Below are 17,967 nucleotides of genomic sequence, written 5' to 3'. Positions count from 1 at the left end.
TTATGAGATCATATAATTGTGAATGTATATATAAAATTGATAAAATATTTTTTTTTTAAAAAGATTATGTGAAAGCCCCTGTTTATCTCTTTCTGGTTCCTGTGCCAATCTCAATGCCCATCTCAATGGTGCAGGTTGGGAACTAGTGGCAGAATCTGGGATGTTGGTAAAAGTGTGCGGAACCGATAAGGCAGCTGCCAATTTCACTCACAAATTGCTTAATTAAAAGGTAAAATCTCCAAGTCCCTCTTTAAAGCAATCACCTAGGTGAGTTGTCATTCTCCTTCCTAGGGAGCTTCCATGCTGCTTTCCATGGCTGTAGGCCAAAGGGTTGCTTGAGTGTTGTGAGACATTTCTACAACCTCTCTTGGAGACTAGCCAGCAAATTCGGAGAAAAGGAACCATGTTGGGAAGACTTGAAGGAATCGCATCTCAGCCCCTTTGTCTCATCTGCAAGCTGGAACTCTGGTTTATCCATCCCATGGGAGAAATTTGATATGAGCTGGCCTCAACCTATGACTACAACTGAACCCAAAACCTTTGTTATTAAGTAAGACAATTGTTAAGTGAATTTTGCCTCAATTTATGACATTTCTTCTCCCAATTTTTAAGTGAATCACTGCAATTGTTAAGTTAGTAACAATTGGTTACTAACTAATTGTTAAGTGAATCTGGCTTCCCCCATTGGCTTGTTTGTCAGAAGGTCACAAAAGGTTGATCATATGATCCCACTGGACACTGGAATAGTCATAAATATGAATCAGTTGCCAAGCATCTGAATTTTCATCACGTGACCTAGGTGGTGCTACAATAGCCATCATGTGAAAACAGTCATAAGTGTGAAAATAGTCATAAATCACTTTGTTTTGGTGCCATTATAACCTTGAATGGTCACTTGATGAACTATTGTAAGTCAGACGCCACTTATACTGAGACAAAACCATGAAATTCAGTTAAATATAACCAGATACTATATGTAACTTAGCTAAGCATCTATGTATAAATAGACTTCTACAAGATCTAACTTGATTATCATTAAAGAGTATCTGAGTCCAGGGTCCATCTTCCAAGACAACTTTTCTTAAAGTTTCTGGAATTCATTTTCTACAAATAATTTAACTGTCATAGCCCTATTTTTCTGCCCATCCCCCACAACATTTTTAGATGTATCGACAACATGCCCATCATCACTTTGCACATATCACAAGGTCTCACATTTACTGTTATTCTGGAATACTGTTTGCATGAATGATGATGAGTGCTTGTCAATCCATATCAGAATGTTTAATATTTAAACCTCATTTAAAGAATGCTCCGCTAAAGATTCTTTTTCTGTGGGTAAAAGAAAGGAAAAGTAATATCTTTCTGAAAGGCTGCTGAGAAATTTCACATTATCTTGACCGTGTTAGTTAACAGAAGTAGGTAGTTAGAATAAATACCCATATGGATTATGGGGCTTTCACAAGCTATATTTTCTTATACCCTGTTTCCTCAAAAATAAGACCTAACCAGAAAATATCATATTTTTCAGAATATAAGATACACCAGAGTATAAGACGCACCAAGGTTTAGAAGAGGCAATTTTTTAAAAAAAGTAGATAGAGGGATAGAGAAGGAGAGAGAGAGAGAGAAATACGGTAGGTAGGTAGGTAGGTAGGTAGGTAGGTAGGTAGGTAGGTAGGTAGGTAGAGAGAGAGAGAGAGAGAGAGAGAGAGAGAGAGAGAGAGAGAAGTTAGGTAGGTAGATACTGTAGGTAGGTAGGTATATAAAGGGATAGAGAGAGAAAGAGAGAGAGAGAGAGAGAGAGAAATACAACAGGTAGGTAGGGGGAGAGAGTAGGTAGGTAGATGTTTCCAAGTGTATTTATCCATGTGCTAGAGAAATAAATTGCTGACAATCTGCAGCAGCTAAGACTTTGTTTCTGCTGGCACACAGCACTTGATCAATGTAATTCTCATCAATCAGTTAAAGAGCTTTCCAAAAGGGAAAAAAAAGTTTTTGCACTCTGCAAACCTCCCCAAAATGGCCCATTTTTCACAAAAACAGGCCCATTTTTTTTTTAAAAAAGGCATGAATAGCCTTGGGAAGGGGCTTACAGAGTGCTCCTGGGGGGCAAAAACAAGCAAAAAAAGCCTGTTTTTTGTAAAAAAAATATATGCATACATAGCCTTATGGAGGTTTATAGAGTACTTCTGGGAGTTGTGGGGGGCAAAATTGAGCAAAAAGCTCTTTTCTGCCCTCCCCATTCCCCAGGAGCTCTCTGAAAGCCTCCATAAGGCCATGCACAGCCATTTTGGTGAAGGGGGCAGGGCTTCGGGAGGCAAAAAATGCTGTATTCAGTGTATAAGATGCACCCAGATTTTCACCCTCTTTTTTGAGGAAAAAAGGTGCGTCTTATACGCCAAAAAATACGGTAAGTCCTAGCATGATTTTTCAGGATGATCGTAATATAAGCCCTACCCCCAAAACAAACCCCAGCTAAGATTGTCAGCCAGATGGATGCATTTAGTACCGTATTTCCCTGAAAATAAGACCTAACAAGAAAATAAACCCTAATGTATCTTTTGGGGCAAAACTTAATATAAGACCCAGTCTTATTTTCGGGGAAACAAGGTATTTAAAAAAAAAATCTCTTACTTGAACGGATTTAATTCCTGTCTCTTGCGTAACAGGAGAACAACTCAAAAACAGAGCTTCCCAAAGAATTAAGGATATAGAAGCACAAAATGATATAGCTATCCTTAGTAAAGTAGATAACTTGAAATGGCAATACAAATGTACGTTTCAAGTAGACAGCTATTTAAAATTACAACTGCCAAAACATCTTAGGGAGATATTTATGTGAGCGAGATTCGAACAGCTTGACACAATGGTCCAATATGGGAGATTCCATTCTGTACCCTACAATGAGTGTTACTGCATTTGCAGAGCAGCAGAGGTAGAAAACCTGGCTCACATCCTATTTGATTGTTGCTTGTATAAGGCTGTGAGAGACAGGTGCCTTGGTCCATATACCAAACAAAAGACCCATTGGGATCCCCGTATCAAAATATCTTACCTTATATGTGTCCAGAATCTGAAAATAACATGTAACACAGCACAGTATTTGAACAAAATGGTTCGGTTAAGATCTGCATATGTGGGACAGATTGGGGTAGATTGCAGTGGTGACACCAAAATATAATTTTATCATATTTTAACTCTATCTTAAATTATTGCATTCTATTCTAATTTCATTTTAGACTGTATTTTGTTCCAATTCCATTTTAAATCATATTTTATTCCAATCCCATTTTAAATTGTATTTTATCAAATTCCATTTTATATTGCTTTTACATTGATTTTAATAGTTTTATCCACTATTGCTATTGCTATTATCAAATAATAATAGTAATAATTTGTTTCTGGAACTTTGCACATTGATATGGCCCAAGGGCTAATCAATAAAGACTCAATTGTCAATGTCTTACTTCAATAAACTACACAGCTTTTGAAGTGTAGTTACCTCTGAGTAAAAATGTAGTTTGAAATTGCGGAGATCCAAGCTTACAAACCACCTTTCTCTGTGTTTCTCAGACCCCATGGGGCCTTCAAAATTGTTATCATAGTGACGCAGCCCCATCCGTTGGTGCAGTTAACCCCCTACCACCTCTTTTTTAAAAATCAGACATGCGGGCAAAAATAACTAGTCTTCTCTCTCTAATGACCTATTTTCAATTTATTCCTTGGCATCACATAATATAAAGGAGAGGGAGAAGAGACCAATCAATAGAATACTGAAAGCTTGGGTTTATTGATTTGTTCTCATGGTTTTGCTAGAATCAAAAGAAATGCAAGACAAAAAAGTAAAGGAAAGGAAAAGGAAAGAAAAGGAAAGAAGAAGGAAACAAACAATTTCTTTGATATTCAGGTCCCAAAGAATTGTCTAAGATATTTTATTGTTTGTTCTTGAAGTCTCCCTGAAGGAGGGGGGGTCTCCACCCACCTGTTTCTAAGTGAAAGAGGCAGAAGGTAATTACAATCTAATTTACTGAAGTCACTCATGAGTGGCAGGGAGAATAGCTTCACATCCAGCTTCATCTCTAAAAAGCTTGAGAACAAGGGTAGCTTTACTTCCTAAAAGATAAGACATGTCACCATCAAAAAAAAATTTAATAAGAGCATAAATTAGCATGGATTGATAAATTAGATAGATAGATAGATAGATAGATAGATAGATAGATAGATAGATAGATAGATAGATAGATATTGATAGATGATAAAGATAGATTGATGATATAAATAGATAGATAATAGATAGATAGATAAATAGATAGATAGATGGAAGGATGGATGGATGGATGGAGATTGATAGATGTTAGAGATTGATAAAGAGATAGATAGTTAGATAGATAGATAGATAGATAGATAGATAGACAGACAGACAGACAGACAGACAGAGACAGAGACAGAGACAGAGACAGAGACAGAGACAGAGACAGAGACAGAGACAGAGACAGAGACAGAGACAGAGACAGAGACAGACAGGTTCATACACTATGGAGATAAATTACTCATGTGTGGCAGGGAGAATAGCCACATTTCATATCCAGATTCATCTCTAAAAAGCTTGAGAACAAGGATAGTTTTACTTCCTAAAAGATAAGATATATCACCATATAAACAAATAACCAAAGGCACAAATTAGCATGAATTGATAAATGATACAGTAGGTAGGTAAGTAGGTAGGTAGATTGTTGTGTGTGTGTGTGTGTGTGTGTGTGTGTGTGTGTGTGTGAAACTATAACTATATACTATTTACACAATCATATATATATATATATATATATATATATATATATATATATATATATATATATATATATATATATATATATATATAGTGTATTTGTGCTGATAAATAAATAAAGGGGGACTAGTATAGATCTATTTCAAGCTATTTAGCTCTCATCAGCTAGCCAGACCCTTACTGGGATTAGAACCTGTGCTGTATTACATATTTGGCAGTTGTGTTAACCACTAAGCCACAAGGTTCTCCTCCTTTATCAGCTGATAAACACACACACACACACACACACACACACTCCTTTTTTGACTAGAGTTGGGATAATTATTGTTCATCCAGGATCTGTGAGAATTTGGGGCAAGGCAATGATTATTTGAATTTGTTATTGTGATTATGAGATGGTATATCATCTTCAAACTACTTTTGAGGGATTGGGGCGGGGGAGAGAAATGGTGATGCTATCCAAGGCAACATGATGGCAATACAGATCCTGATTGTAACTGAGGGAGGAAACAATTTTCTAATGCTCCCTTCCTTGATAGCCTTAATGAGAGACCGCCTTCTGCCAATTACCTCCCTGCGACCAATTAGATCTCATAGATTGGGCCTCCTCCGAGTCCCATCTGCCAGCCAGTGCCGGCTGGCAATTACAAGGAGGAGAGCCTTCTCAGCAGTAGCTCCGACCCTTTGGAACGATCTCCCCATGGAGATTCGTACTCTCACCACCGTCCAGGCCTTCCGCATAGCCCTTAAGACCTGGCTAGCCCGTCAGGCCTGGGGACAAAGATAATTGCCCCTCCCGAATGATGAATGAATGTTGCTCATTATTTTATTCTATGTTTGTCTACGTTATTGTTTGTATATCCCTCCCTTGATTTTATGTAAGCCGCCCTGAGTCCCCTCAGGGAAAAGGGCGGCCTATAAATGTTAATAAACCTCTAAACCTAAACCTCTAAACCTCTAATGGACCAATAGAGCAGCCAGCATAGGATGAATTCAACTGCATAAATAAATGTAACATGGCAAATCTAGTCACAATCCTTTTGTAAATTCATTCCAACACTGACCACACACTGGGCCTCAGCATCATTTTTTTGTACTGTGGGGACCAGAACTGGTTGCAGCGTTCCAAATGTGGCCTCACTAAGGTAAAGGTTCCCCTCGCACATATGTGCTAGTCATTCCCAACTCTACAGGGTGGTGCTCATCTTAATTTCAAAGCCGAAGGGCCAGCACTGTCCGAAGACGTCTCTGTGGTCATGTGGCTTGCATGACTGAACACTGAAGGCACACGGAATGCTGTTACCTTCCCATCAAGGTGGTTCCTATTTTTCTACTTGCATTTTTTACGTGCTTTCGAACTGTCAGAAGCTGGGACAACCCGACCTTTCTGATCGACACGCTTAGTGTCTTAGCCAATGAGCCACTGTGACCCATGTGGCCTCACTAGTACAATATAAAGTGGTGCTATCACTTCACATGACCTTGATGCTATCCCTCTGTTGATGCAGCCTAAGACTGCCTTGGCTTTTTTTGGCAGCTGCAGCAAACTGCTGGGTCATATTTTAGTGGGTTCCACCACAAAACCGCGCTCAACTAAACCATGCCCGACTAAACCGCGTCGCTGACGTCATCAACAGGGCGACAACAGCACGGAGACAGAAGCACGCTGCAAACCCTAAACCTAAAATTAACCCCTAAACCTAAACCCCCTAAATCTAACCCTTAACCTAACCCTAAATCTAACCCTAACCCTTAACCTAACCCTAAACCTAACCCTAACCCTTAACCTAACCCTAAACCTAACCCTAACCCTTAACCTAACCCTAAAGCTAACCCTAAAGCTAACCCTAAACCTAACCCTTACCTTAAGTTGAATCGGCTTGCTTTCAAAGTGCTATTTAAAGCACCCTTCTTTCTCCGCGCTCGCTGTTGTCACCCTGTTGATGACATCAGCGACACGGTTTAATCGGGCGCGGCTTAGTCGAGCGCGGTTTTGACAGGTCACGATTTTAGTGGTGGTCCATTAGGACACCTAGATCCTTCTTACAGTTGCGACTATTGGGCCAGGTACAGCCTATTCTATACTTGCACATTTGTTTTTTGTTTTTTTGCTCTTGTTTAATTGTAGGATTTCCTACTTTCTTTTAGAAATAACCATTTGTAGAGAAGATGCAGGCTTGGTGCCCTTCCGTAACCTGCCACCAATGATTGGGCCACCAGCATTTCAGCTGCATTCGCCTTTCATCTGATAAAGATTATACTGATAAAGCATCATCTCTCCCCCCCCCCACATTTCCCTCCCCTTTAAAGATGGTGAGAAAGAGAGACAGAAGCTGATGGATGCTGGCGATAAACAGCGTATTGCAGCAAACTTTAATTAAAATTATTGTTACAGTTGCATGTCAGGAGCCCACCGTTCATCAGGGGAAATTGATTTCCAATATATTTTCGCAAATAAGTCCATTGGTGTGTATTATCTGATGCTGTAATGAATAGAAAACAACCGAGGGAAGCAGCTGGAGGGACTAACTAGAGGAAACAGGTGTTTAGGGGGAGAAGAAGAACAAGGAACAAAAATTGGAGTGTAAAAGTTGGAATGACACTGCAGCTTAATCCAACACATTGGAGCCAATTTTTATTATTTTTGAAGCATTCTCTACAGAAAGGAGGAGGACCTTCTGTGGATCAAGTTTTTCCTTCTTTCATCTTTCAGTTAAATGCCCTGGACAGCTTGTTTCATCTGAATGCTCCTCACTGAGAAAGCAGAATGGCAATTAATGGATAGGTGGCCTATTATACAGCTTTGCACCCAAGAAAATGGAGGCAAAATGTGGACCCACAGTCTCCAATCAGGACGGCATAAAGGAATGGCTTGTTGTGAAATTAGTGTCAGCGAGGGCCATTAAAAAGAGGACAAAGTCACAGCAGAGGGAATGTCATTCTAACAGACCTGACCTTTTCATGTGTACTAATCAATTTCAAGACACATTGTCAAATAGGGTCTGGGGAGAAAGATTGATGTCAACACCTCCCTTCCCCCCCCATCCCCAGCTTTCTTTTCTATAAAGAAAATAAGTGAAGGAAGAATTCTGGAGTGACAAACCCCAGTTCCTCCAAAACTGTTACTGCTGGATTTGGAAGACAGCTTGAGAAGAACTCAACTAAATAAAAAAAAAAGTGGATATTCTCCGCCAAGAGGACTGGATGTGCTCCTTGAGCATCCTTGCTCTTGACCAGGGATGGTTTGGGAATTTGGGGAGTTGATGTCCACAGGTTTTCAAGTTGCCAAGGTTGGACACTACTGCCCTTGAATGCAAGGGTGAAATTCAGCAGGTTCTGACAGGTTCTAAATATTTTGAGTAGTTTGGAGAACTTGAAAATACCACCTCTGGCTGGCCCCAGGAGTGGGGAGGGAATGGGAATTTTGCAGTATTCTTCCCCCAGGAGTGGGAAGGGAATGGGGATTTTGCAGTATTCTTCCCCTGGAGTAGGGAGGGAATGGAGATTTTGAGATATCCTTCCACCAGGAGTGGGGAGGGAATGGAAATTTTACAATATCCTTCCCAGGAGTGGGAAGGGAATGGAGGTTTTGCAGTATTCTTCCCCCAGGAGTGGGAAGGGAATGGGGATTTTGCGGTATTCTTCCCCTGGAGTAGGGAGGGAATGGAGATTTTGAGATATCCTTACACCAGGAGTGGGGAGGGAATGGAAATTTTACAATATCCTTCCCCAGGAGTGGGAAGGGAATGGAGGTTTTGCAGTATTCTTCCCCCAGGAGTGGGAAGGGAATGGGGATTTTGCAGTATTCTTCCCCTGGAGTAGGGAGGGAATGGAGATTTTGAGATATCCTTCCGCCAAGAGTGGGGAGGAAATGGGAATTTTGCAATATCCTTTCCCCGGGAGTGTGGTGGAAATGGAGATTTTGCAGTATCCTTTCCCCAGGAGTGGGAAGGGAATGGGGATTTCACAGTATTCTTCCCCTGGAGTGGGGTGGAAATGGAGATTTCACAGTATCCTACCTCTGGAGTGGGGTGGGAATAGAGATTTTGCAGTATCCTTCCCCCAGAAGTGAGAAGGGAATGGGGATTTTGTAGTATTTTTCCCATGGAGTGGGGTGGAAATGGAGATTTTGCAGTATTGTCCCCCCAGGAGTGGGGAGAGAATAGAGATTTTGCAATATTCTTCTCCTGCCACACCCACCAAGCCATGCCCACGGAACCTGTAGTAAAAAAAATGAATTTCATCTTCAATGTATTTCATTCTGGGAGTGCCAACAATCCACTCCATTGTTTTTTACAATTATGAAATAGGCAGCAGGCTAAAACCCTGTGTCCTCAATCCCAAGGGGGAGGAAACCTCTCGGATAACCATCCATCCATGCATTTAGCAGGTTCTCCATTATACCTTGCTAAAATAAGACCCTCACTTTGTACGAATCCCATGTCCAGTTACACATGCATGCTGCAGTGGACTGCCCTTTATATTGATTCATAGATGTGCTTTGCTCCTATATGGCCAAGCATATCTTGACAACTTGCTTACCACAGGGCTATATTTTTTTTGCATCTCTCGGAAGAGACACCAGGGATCGAGAGATGACGATTAAGCATTGCAATGCCCATCTGTTCTTCTGCTCCTCGGTGAAGCTGCTGTTCTGGCAGCAAACTTGGCTTCCAAGGCAGCGTCTGTAAATGTGTAATCTTGCTCAACTTTGAAGTGGTTGGCTAGCTGGCTGCTGTGAGTGGTGGTGGTGGGGGGGGGGGTTGGATGGGGGAACTGAGACATTTGCTACATACAGCTCATTTCCATTTTACCATCTCTGACAACTGGAGTGTTGTTCAGGACTGCCTTTTCTTTTTTTTTAAATAGTTTTTATTGAACATTTTAATCTTTAAAAACAGAAAGAAAAACACAATAAGAAAAAAAAACAAATCACAAAACATACATAACAATATAAAGTAATTATACAGCCTTCTGTATCGGCTTTCAAGTTTAGCTTTTATAGTTCTCCATTCTGCATTGCCTTCCTATTGCTTTAACCTTGTCCTATAATATAACCACAGTAGTACTAACACTTATAATAATATTGATTATTTATATCACCATAGATTTGCATTCTCTATTTTCAGTTTTGGCTTCTGTTTTCTAGCCGCTGATAAATCCTATTCCATATTTTATAGAAAACCAATTCTTCTCTTTCTCTTAGTTCTATTGTCATTTTGTCCATCTCTGCACATTTGAGTATTTTTCTAATTATTGTTTCGTCTGCGGGTATATTGATTTGTTTCCAGTTTTGTGTGAAAGCAATCCTAGCTGCAGTGAGTCTGTGTATTATTATGTATTGAAGTTGTTTATCCATTTTTTTAATCTAATAGTCCTAATAAGAATGCTTCTGGTTTCAGTTCTATTTTTTTGCTTCGTAATTTCTTTCAACCATTTCCGAATTTTGCACCCGTATTTCCTTGTGATGGGGCACGCAGGACTGCCTTTTCATTTCACTTTTGCAGAGGTCAAACCAATCCATATCAGTGCAAGAATTACCTGTCCGCCAGTGGTGAGTTTCAAAAATTGTTCGAACCTACTCTGTGGGTGTGGCCTCCTTTGTGGGAGTGGCTTGCCACTCATGTGACCGGGTGGGAGTGGCTTGCCACCCATGTGACCGGATGTGAAGATGTTGACGGCACTTGTCAGAACCACCTTAAATTACCTCACACACAGCACTGGCATGCATAAGAATATGATGTAAACTTGTTTTTTAAAAGGCATCTTTGGTTTGCGTTAAAACAACTTCAACACACGCAATGTTCTGATTGCACCACAAACGCAGTAGTCATCCTTACCTTTCACAGAGGCACTGAGTTTTATAAATATGAGCATGATAGTGTAGAATAATCATATCCAAGGACCAGTGATGGGTTTCAAAAGCTTTTGGAACCTCTTCTGTAGGTGTGGCCTGCTTTCCGGGTCCACTGGTGGAACCTCTTTTAACCGGTTCAGTAGATTTGACGAACCGGTTCTACCGAATAGGTGCGAACTGGTAGGAACCCACCTCTGCTGTCCGCCCAACTGTATCTATTCCCCTTCTTCTTCTCTTTATAAAAGATGCCAATAAATATGTGCCCAAATTATGAAGAGGTATAAATAAAGCAGGCGAGGCAAAACTGCTGCTTTATGAGGCTGCAGATTCATAGACACATAAAGCAGTTTTATTGATGTTCATCTTTGGACTTATGCAAACAACAGTCATAGTTATATGGACAGGCAGAAAAGGGCTGTGTGTGTGTGGGGAAGGATAGCCCGAGGATCTATACAGAATTTTCCGAGAGTCCAGTGTATTGTTAGAATGGTATCACCGTTTCTGTAATAATATAATAAGCAGGCTTATTAAAGAGCTTTGCGTGATTTAAATAAGATCCAGATATATTCCAAGAAGCTGCTTTCCCTTGATGACTGTGCAAAGGGAAGATAGATAGCAAACCGGATTAGGTTCACGCTATTTGAAACGAGAAGGCTAAAAAACAACAACACGCAACTCTTCCAGCCACTCGCAAACTTAAAGGATTGTGTCTGCAATATATTATTCAGCCACTAAAGGTCACTCTGAGACATGCAGAAAATTAGAGAAGGCTTACTGCTTACTTTTAACAAGGGGACAGAATATCATGAGATGTTAAACTCTGTGAAATTCTTTTTTTTTTCCCCACCTTCTTCAAATTTCTGACTGCACCTTGGAAAAATGGCCCCAGTATTACCTTCCCTGTAATTATATTTAGGCAAAGGCAGGAATAGAGGCATTGTATGAACTTACGAAGAACATACAAAGAATGGTTGTAAGAACTGGGCATGGCCAGTCTAGTGAAAAGAAGGACCAGCGGGAGACATGATAGCAGTCTTCCAATATTTGAGGGGTTGCCACAGACAACTAGAAAAGCTATAAAAATTGAGACTCAGAAAGCAGATGCATCACTAGGATCAAATTTCCCCCCTAACGTTTAATGTATAGAACTCATAAGAACAACTCCTATGATTGGATCCTAAATATATATTTTTATTTTATTCATTAAATTTATTTGCCATCCATCTTGGTTCCAAATGACTCTTGACTTTGTCTCTACTAAGCTGTAAGAATAAATCAACATCAAAGGACCACTCATTAGGGCTATTCTTCCTGAAGGTGTTAGAGATGTAAGCAACCCGAAACAGATAGTCCTTGACTTATAACCACAATGGACCCCAAAATTTCTGTTGTTAAGTGAGACATTTGTTAAGTGAGTTTTGCTCCATTTTATGACCTTTCTTGCCACGGTTAGTGACAAGCTTGTTAAGTGAATCTGGCTTCCTCGTGAACTTTGCTTGTCAGAAGGTTGCAAAAGATGTGACTCGGGGACCCGCAATTTTCATAAAAGTGAACCAGTTGCCAAGCAACTTAATTTTAATTATGTGACCATGGGGATGGTGCAACAGTCATTAGTGTGAGCAATGGTCATAAGTCATTAAACTTTAACGGCATTGGACACTAAACAAACTTTTGAAGACTACCTGTAATCAGGAGAAAGAGTTGGGCTACTTGGAAGTTCATGTAAAAGCACTCAGGAAAACATTAACGTTCTTCCCGTATTTGAGCGGTTGCCACAAAGAGGATAGGATCAACTTATTTTCCAAAGCACCTGTAGGCATGACAAGAATCAATGGATGGAAATTAATCAAGGAGCTAAGAAGAAATTTCCAAACCGTGAGAACAATTAATCAGTGGAACATGTCTATGGAACTTCTCAGTCATGCAGGTCATGGTTGTCCCAATGGTGCTTTTTTCAAGAGGCAACTGGACTTTCTGGTTTTTCTTTGAAGCCCCACCCCACCCATTCCTCCTCCTCTTTCTTCCAAAACATCTTCAAAGAAAAACCAGAAAGTCCAGTTGCCTGTTGAAAAAAGCACCCTTGGGACAACCAGTGGAACAGAAGTTGCCTTCAGAAGCTGTAGATGCTTCATCACTGGAGGTTTACAAGAAGAGACTGGACAGACCCTTGCCTGAACTGCTTGAGCAGAGGGTTGGAACTAGAAGGCCTCCAAGATCTGAGTCATTCTGAGGAAAATTTTACTCCAGTTATTTATCCTGCCCACCTTATTTCAGGATGCTTCAATACTGATCTTCTCCAATTAAAAAGGATTCAGATGCTAATCCTTCTTTTCCTTGCCTCTAATGGAATTTGTAGATGCTTACTGTCCATGAGTGGCAGAGGTGGGTTCCTACCGGTTCGATAGAACCGATTTGTCAAATCTACCGAACCGGTTAGAAGAGGTTCCACCAGTGGACCCAGAAAGCAGGCAACACCTACAGAAGAGGTTTCAAAATTTTTTTGAAACCCACCACTGATGAGTGGGTAACATAATCCAATAGTTCTTGGCTGATATAAGTAGGTTTGGACCTAAGGACAGTTACTTCTTCAGTGGGAGACTCCCTGAAAATCATAAGGATTTAGTTGGATTTGTAGGTTACAGAAACATACAGGGAGAAAGTAGCTGGGAAAACTAATTCTGCTGTTGCCAAGAAAATTGCAGGGATATCTCCCTGAATATCACCAGGAGTCAAGCTCTCTCAAGGGACTTTATTAGTAACAGCTGCTACATTTTGTGCCAGATGGAGTTTTCAGATCAGCTCTAAAAGTAGCCCCCATGTAAAACGTGTTAACAAAAGTTTAAATGTAGATTCCCTTTCATTGTCTGAGAAATGGTTACCAAAAACAAAGAATGCCCTGCCTGTTTCCTGTTGTGGCTCCAGTCACAGACAAGCAAAGAGGTAATCATAGCCAAAGTAATAAAAAGTGAAAGCGAGGATCCCCCCTAGTTTCTTCACACAAGCAAAGTAACATTTGGCCTTGCCCCGATATGTATGCAGCAATTAATTCGATGCATCCTTTAAAAAAAAAGAAGTATTTATTTAGCAAGGGTAGGTGTTATATGGATATTCAAAAAAGCTTTGTTTCCTTTCCTTTTGACATTTGTGCTTTAAAAAAAAATAACGATCCTAATTGCACATTAGAGAAGGGTTTATCGAAGTGTGTATTTTTTAACTATTAAAAAACCTCTAATTTTAAAAAAATAAAAAGTGATATTTAAGGTCATACATTTTGAAACGGGTTTAACAACTGCAAATTAAAAGGGAACAAGAGGATAAAAGCTGTCTCTTGAAAGATAGATTCATTCCTAGGCTATGTTATTAATAACAGATTGGATTAATATTTTAAGTATAATGGTTTCTTTAATGATGGATGTCTCAGCTGTTCTAAAGGGGGATAAGTTGAGTTAAAATATGGTACTCATTTCAAAGCAATAGCGTGGTCTCCACTTCTTATCCTCAATTTCCTATCTTTTACATGCAACAATCTTGTAGAATAAGGGTTCAACAGTTGCAGATGAAATGTTGCAATAATTGAACATTTCGGGTTTTTTCTAAAGGCTTAGAACAATGGTCTCAACCCTGAGGTCTTCTCCATGAGTTAGGCTATCATGCTCATTGCTTGCAGCTTCTTTGCTTTTCATCTGTCTGTCTGTCTGTCTGTCTGTCTGTCTGTCTGTCTTTCTCTCCCTCTTTTGCAATTTATGTGCTGTTAGATGTCATAAAAGTCTCTAATGAGGCTAGGAGAAATCTTGATAAGTCCATTCTTATTCCAAGAGTACTCTGGCTAGTCAAGTGAAGGGAAGGACCAGGGGAGATGTGAAAGCAGTGTTCTAATATTTGAGGGACTATCTAACAAAATGAAATTCCATGTAGAGAAAAGTGAAGTCCTACACTTAGGTAAGAAAAACTAAAAGTACACATATAAACTGGGTGAAACCAGGCTTAATAGCAGTGGCTGTGAGAGGGATCCTGGAGTCTTAGTGGACAACCAGCTAAATATGAGACAATAGTGTGCGACAGCAGTCAAAAAAGTCAAAGCAATCCTAAGTTGCATTAACAGAGGGATACAATCAGGATCAAATGAGATACTAATACCACTCTATAAAGCCTTAGTAAGACCACACCTAGAGTACTGCATTCAATTTTGGTCACCACTTGATAAAAAAAAGATGTTGAGACTCTAGAAAAAGTGCAGAGAAGAGCAACCAGGATGATTAAGGGACTGGAGACTAAAACATATGAAGAACGGTTACAGGAACTGGGCGTGGCTATCTAGTGAAGAGAAGGACCAGGGGAGACATGATAGAAGTGTTCCAATAGCTGAGGGGCTGCCATAGACAGGAGGCAGTCAAGCTACTTTCTAAAGCGTCTGAAGGCCAGACAAGGAATAATGGATGGAAACTGATCAAGGAGAGATTCAACCTAGAAATAAGAAGGAATTTTCTGACAGTGAGAACAATCAACCAATGGAACAGAAGTTGCCTTCAGAAGTTGTGGGAACTTCATCACTGGAGGCTTTCAAGAAGAAACTGGACTACTATCTGTCAGAAATGATGTAGGGTCTCCTGTTTGGGTAGGGGGTGGGGTTGGATTAGATGACCTATAAGATCCCTTCCATCTCTGTTAGGACTCTGTTAAAGTCATTTAGTTGTCTTTTTCATAAAGGCAATAATTCTTTTCATTGTTTATATAAGGAGGATGGCCCAAAGAACGGACAGGGATTCCCCTAGTCAAGTACAACAGATGATCTTAGAAAGATTTCAAGAAATTCAGATCTCCTTCCAAGTACCAGCGCTTCTGGAGTATAGTATCTTCAGTATTGGCCACTTATATATTGTACACCTGATCCAACCTTAGAATAAGAAAGCTTTAGCTTGATGGCAACATTTTGCATCCTGATTGTGGTGCTGAATAGATTATATAAAAATGGCTCATCAATCTTCCCCTTTGCCTGTCTCTATAATGGGCATAATTGCTCTTTCCATACTTTTAAGATATATAGGTAAAAAAGCTGGCGGATATTTCTTCTTGTCATAAACTGACTTAAACCAAGGCTATCTTTTCAAAAGGCTGAAATCTACATTGCGATGCCAGCTCTTCATGAGAAAGGGATGGGCAGGGACTCCATAACTCACCAGATGGACACGAGATGCATAATTTATACTTTCAATTCTGCTTCAATTGGTTATTAAAAGGACTCTCATTGTGATGTACTGTGATAAGCATTCAGGAATGATGTGATATATCTAGGTCCCAAGGTAACTAAGGAGACTGAAATATATATGCTGCTCTAGAAAAGACAGTCAGGGTTATTTTGCAGGTCTTTCTGCATATGCAAAGCTTTCTGTTCTCCTCTTCCATACAATGACATTCATTGCAATGTATAAAGCACCTTCTTTCTCTGTTATGTTGCCATCTGCTTATGATAGCATGTGCCATGTCACCGAAGAATTTGTTCTACTCATGAAAGCTGTCTAGAGCAGAAGTGGGCACCCATTGTCCCTCTTTATATTGTCCTAGAGCCCACATTAGTCATAAGGGTTGGCATTCTGGTTGCATCTGAGTTGGGATGCCAGAATTTTATCACCCATGCTCTAAAACATGATTGGCCATTTATATCTTCTGGCATGGACTACCACCACCACCATCAACCATGCACAAAATTGGGGGGGGGGGGAAATGAAGATATCCCCATGGATGAGAATGTGATTAGGAAAATATTAGAATGTGCAGAAATGAATAGCTTAGCCCTTGAAATTAAAGAGAAGGAGCAATCTGCTTGTTATAACATATGGGAATTATTTTATTAATGGTCCGGGAATAAATATGAAAAGTGGGAAAAAGCAGAAGAGTGAAATAGAGAAAATATTTTAACTAAGATAAATAAGTTAAGAAGAGGATTGTTATAGTATTAGGTATGGTATATTAATATTAAGTTAAAAATTGATAAAATAATAAATACGGCTGTAAGTTGTAATTGTTATTGTACAAAATATTTGCACAAAATATGTGTACCCAGATGACACCCAGTTTAATGGAAGATGGTGTTTGAATTAAAATAAAATGTAATTTTTTTAAAAAAAAACAACCTTGGACTTGAGATCATTTCATGGGCTGGACTGTGGTAAGTGGTGAGGAAGGACCTGAATTTAAACTTGGTAGACACAATCATTCTCTCTCTCTCTCTCTCTCTCTCTCTCTCTCTCTCTCTCTCTCTCTCTCTCTCTCCCTCCCTCCCTCCCTCCCTCCCTCCCTCCCTCCCTCCCTCCCCCTCCCCTCCCCCCCTCCTTCTCCCTCTCCCTCCCTTCCTCTCCTCTCCCCTCCCCCCTCCCTTCCCCTCCCTCTCCTTGGAGAGCTTCCCTTCATTTTCCCTAAAATGATCTCTTACAGATGGATTTTGAAATTAGAACCTAGAATTCTACAACTGGAATTGATATTATAGCATCAAGGCCAACAATGTAGGCATCTAGGTTAAAATGCCCCAAACAAATAGCAATCCAGCCTTTCCCCGTAGGCTAAATTAAATGAAGGAACAAGATCCACGAAAAGTTTCTACTGTTCCAAGTTGCTGTCATTGCCCTAAACATGGTTGGCTTGTATTTTGGCTCTGTATAGGAGACTGCTGTGCCAGAAGCATCTGCAATACCCCAAATGGGTTAATGCAGTAAGGAGGGGGTGAGCATTGCAGTACAGAGCCAGCCACCCAGGGGAAAGTAAAAAAAAGAAATGGTAGGAGCAGAAAGGCCGACACCAACAATGTGCAGCTGAAGTTCTTTGGAAACTCTAATCAAGAATTATCAGCATACTGAGAAATTCGCCAATATAGGAAGCCTTTTCAGGACTAGTCAATGCTCACCCATTCTCTTTGAATGGAGTGTTTTCTCTCCTTTTCTTTGCAATTTCCCCAGAGAGAAGCAAGTTAATTTCCAGAATTTACTATCAGCAGCAGACAGTAGGCTGAGATTTTTGTAACCAATTTGAATGCTTTGCATTGAGATAATAGCTAAGAGGAAAGCAAGACGGGGTCACTATAAGAATAATAATAATTAATAATAATAATAATTAACAACAACAACAATCCAACATGAAGCTGGCAACTCCTAAAGGAGAAAGATGAATACAAGTATTATACAATAAGAAGCCAAGACCTGAACCACAAGTTTCAAGAATTATTTTTTAAGGATTCCTATGAAAAGTTCCTACATTTAAAAAAAAAATCCTTTTGATTATATTTTTGAACCTATTTTTATGGCTGCAAAGTAGTGGAAAGAGGTAATTT

Source organism: Thamnophis elegans, chromosome 13 (genome assembly GCF_009769535.1).
Source record: "Thamnophis elegans isolate rThaEle1 chromosome 13, rThaEle1.pri, whole genome shotgun sequence".
Lineage (NCBI taxonomy): Eukaryota > Metazoa > Chordata > Lepidosauria > Squamata > Colubridae > Thamnophis > Thamnophis elegans.
The sequence above is the reverse complement of the archived record's forward strand: the minus strand, read 5'-3'. Positions refer to the sequence as shown.